The following is a 4,410-nucleotide window of genomic DNA, read 5'->3' on the forward strand; positions in this document are numbered from 1 at the left end:
CCACCTGTTTTTTGTATATTTTTTGTTCAGCTTTCTCTTGCCCTTCTAACATGTTATCTCTTCTCCCTCGTTTTATCGTAAAGCTCCAGCTTGATCCTCTCTTGCTGGGCCCATGGTCTTGGTTAAGTCAGAGTTGAAGCTGTTCTGCCTCCCTGTGCTGCGCATGAGTTATCACTCCTGACAGTAGGTTATGAGCTGTGAGATGGAGCTCGCGCTTAAGCTGTTAGCTGCTGCCTTTTCAGAGAGTTCTAAGGCATAGGCGGGTGACCCTTTAGGGGTCCCCGTATCTCACATATTCTGACGTGAGCATGACAGAAACTGGTGACAATGAACACAGTCAAAAAACACTCATTTGGCCTAAATAGAAACCAAAAAAGAAGAGCAGGTGTGTCTAAATTTAGGAAATAGTCTTTATGATGATCTAACTTAAATGTGTATACCCATAGGCATATGAAGCTTCCTTTCACTCAGGAGTCAGAAACCCTGCATATTACATATGCCAGACTTTCACTAGTCAGTTAAGCCTCACTGTGCACCAAGCCCTGTGATACAGTATTGAACAGGAGCAATAGATAACAGAGCTTTCTGGTTTCAGGGAGGAGAGAAAAGCAAAATAAGTGTTACTCTAAAAATAATAAGATAGTGAGTGCCAGAGGAAAGAAGCAGAAAATTACTCAAGAATTCTGCTTGGCCTGGTCAAACTGAAATGACTATTAGGCATCCAGGTGGAAATATCAAATAACTCTTGGATATGGAGATTTAGAGACAGATCATACCTGAACACAAATTTAGAAGCTATTATGTTATAGATGTATTCAAACTAGGAGATTCCCGGGAAGAACACACAAAAGGGGGGAAAGAGAAGGTTCCAATAATTAGAGATCCAGCGGAGAAGGAGCCAGCAAAGAGGGCAGTGGGAGTGAGTGACAGGCAGGTGGCTGGGGAGTCACAGAAATCCCAGTGGGAAAAGGCACTCCAACAAGGATCGGCTGTCGTATGCCGCGGGGCAGATGAGGCCAGTGGAGAAAGGTCACCCTGTCAACAGCACCTGCCTTAGAGGGGAAGCGAGCTGACCAGAGTGAGCTGGCAGCACACGGAAGGGAAGGGTCGGGAAGGGGGAGTCAAACTCCTGGCAGTTCAAAGCAAAGCCTTGAATGCTTAGTCACTCAGTCGTGTCCAACTCTTTGCGACCCCGGGGACTGTAGCCCACCAGGCTCCCCTGTCCAAGGGGATTCTCCAGGCAAGAATCCTGGAGTGGCTTGCCATTTCCTTCTCTAGGCTGCTTTGAATGGGGGCGCGTCAAAAGGGGTCAGGGGCCCAGGTTTTTCTTTTTAAAATGGACAGTGTGGGGGCAGGTTTGCTCAAGGGCAGGACTCAATAGAAAGAGTGAAATTACAGAGCGCAGATGCGAGGGCCGCCCGGGTCAGAGGAGAGACGCTTCATCCATCTGGGAGGGGGGAGGTAGGTGGGGAGTGGAGGTGGATGGGAAGAGCAGGGCGTTGCCTGTCCGTTGCTTCTTTATTTCCAGCAAAGTTAGAGGCAGAGCCTCCAGCTGAGCACAGGAGGGGATGGGGGAGGAGGTCTGGAGAGTTAGGAGGGTGAGTGAAGCTCTCACTTTTCCATGCCAAGGACAACCGCACGTAGTGGCCCGGGGAGCCCCACTGCACCTTCTCCCACCGCCAGCAGCACGGCCCTGACGGCAGGTTTGTCCCTCCTGCCCCGGCCCAGAGACCTGCTCTGGCAGCCCTTCAGGATCGTCTGGCCCTGCTGAGGACACACTGCTCCCTCTTCCACCAAGCCCCGCCCTCGCCCTGCCTCTCCTCTCCTCTCTAAGGCGCTGGGCAGGTGAGGCAGCTGACAAACAGCTCGAGCCACATCGTCAGGACAGAAAAGGCAGCCAGCATCTCTTCAGGCCCTCCTAAGTAGAGGGCCCTGCACCTCGTTTTGCTTCCACACCAAATGGATGAGAACGGTCAAAGGACTTGCTCAAGGCAAGTGAGGTTGCGACTCAAACCTCAGGTGGCAAAGCCCTGTCCTTCCTGTGACCCCACTCAGCGGCAGACTTGTGCTTTCTCCCGGAGAGCTGCCATCAGAGACCCCCAACACCCCACCCCGGGTCCTTTTGCTTCCTCTGAATTGCCACTTCCACGTCAACGACTCCTCAGAGCCGCTCAGGAGAATATGATGAGGCCTCTCACAGGCTCCTTCTTCCCCTCAGAAGCCCACCAGTGTCCTCAGATTAAACAAGGGCCAGGCTGCCCAGCTGGGACCAGCAGCTACAAACCATAGGCCAGACACGTGCTCATTCTGTCCACAGAGAGGGTGTGACCTCCCAGAGGATGCCAGCGAAGCTCGCAGTGTCCCCACGTGGCAGCCCCCCCCACCCCCCTCCCCGTGCTTCTGCATGCTTTCCCGCAGTCTGCAATGCCGAACCTCCAACCCCCTCCACTCTGCCCAACCCTCCTCCCTCCAGAGTCTGGCTGAGTATCTTTTCTTCTCACAAACCCTTCTTGGTCATCAGCAGTCCCTCCTCCCTGCAGCCCCCCTCTGCCAACTTCACAAAATCAGTCCCTGCTGAAGCCTCTTTCTCACAGCCTTCACCAGGCTCCTGGCAGTGGGGCTGGGGGCGCCTAGTCTCCCCTTCTGTCTTCAGCACACAGCGCCCACAGGGCCGGCTTCCTGGTAGATGCCAGACACACAGTCATTGCACCCAAGAGCAAGGGTGCTGGTGAGGACCAGACAGGCTCACTGGGGGCAAATGAGTCGAGCTTTAGCCATAAGCTGGCTAAGCTGCAAATCTCCATGATTTAAGACAATAAAGGTTGATTTCTCACCAAAGTTACACATCCCTTCCTTGTGGGCCAGCAGGGTGGGGTGGGGGGTGCGGGCTCTGCTCCACAGTCACTCAGGGACCCAGACTGATCACCACATCTAACAGAGTCACACTGTCACAGGGGCTGGCGGGGGAGCAGGAGTAGGGGGTGTTCTACATCAGCAAGTAAATGCTTGGGTTAAGAAAACACGTGGGGACTTCCCTGGCGGCACAGTGTGTAAGAATCCACCTGCCAGTGCAGGAGACACAGGTTCGATCCCTGGTCCAGGAAGATTCCACGTGCTGCAGGAGCAACTAAGCCTGTGCGCCACGACCACTGAGCCTGAGCTCTAGAGGCTACGGGCTGCAACTGCTGAGGCCCGTGCACGTAGCGCCTGTACTCTGTGATGAGAGAAGCCACCTCACAGCAACCAGGAGTAACCTCTGTTCGCTGCAAGGAGAGAAAGTCCACGCAAAGCAACAAATACCCAATGCAGCAAAAAAAAAAAAAATAAGGTAAATTAAAAAAATAGAAATCACATGGCCCCGCCAAATCAGAGGGTCTCAAGGAAGTACAATTCTACCATATAGCAGACGGGGAAAGCTGGGAATCCTGAGTGCAGAACAGGAAGTCTGAGGGACGTTTCTCCTGGTCCTGCTGCGCGAGCCAGCAGGGCAGCCCCTCTGGGTCATGCCAGCGTCTCTGCCTGCGGGGGTGGGGGCAAGGAGAGGCGCACTCCAGGAGAGCATGGGCTCTGGTTCTGCTGTCACTGGGCTGGGGGTGGGGCTGCCGGAGGAAACCGCCAGGTGTGGCCATGGGAAATTCCCTCCAGCTTTCTATTGAAACATGGAATTTCCTGGCTTTAACCATTTCTTATCCACTGCCATCTGGGAGCTGACCGGAGCTGGGCAGACCTCTCCAGCCTTCTCAGGAACTTGATCTGGGGATCTGGAGTCCTGACTGGGCAGTTGGCACACCTGGGTTCCAGCCTCAGCTGATCTCTGAAGATCACGGGCAAATTCCCGAAGGTGTGTGAACCTCAATGACCCCAGTGCCTGTCTGTTAAGCAGTGTGCAGTTTCCCAGGCATTCCCAAGTAGGCTGTGCCACGTCACCCTCACACCAAGCAGGGTAAATGTGACGTCCTCAGGCCTTGGGTGAGAAGACTGTCTGGCAGGGGTCGTGTGCTGTGCTCGAGGTCTCCCTGGAGGGCATAACCTGGGCTCCCACTTCCCCTCAGACCTCTGCAGGCTCCCTGGAAAGATGAGTCAGACCAAACTCCCAGAAGCGGCTGGCCGGAGGTCCTGGCCCTCCCTGGGGCTCCTGGGGGTGGGAAGTTGGCTTTCCCAGGCAGTTCTTCACTCGGTTAACTGGCCCAACCTGCTCTGGAGACTGTGGGCTGAGTCCCAAACTCCCCTGCTCGGGCAAACCACAGGTAGATACAGAAATAGCACCCCGCGGCCCACCACAGCCGTCCAGCCTCAGTGCCCGGCCTCTTTTGTGGCTCAGAGACGGGTTCTGTCACCTGCACTTGGGAACTCAGAGCATCCTCTTTCTCCTTCCTGCCAGGCTGGTGGCGGCTGCCGGCTGCCTCTGTC

This window comes from Moschus berezovskii, chromosome 17 (genome assembly GCF_049115385.1).
Source record: "Moschus berezovskii isolate FMDL1 chromosome 17, NW_MosBer_1.0, whole genome shotgun sequence".
Taxonomy (NCBI): Eukaryota; Metazoa; Chordata; class Mammalia; order Artiodactyla; family Moschidae; genus Moschus; species Moschus berezovskii.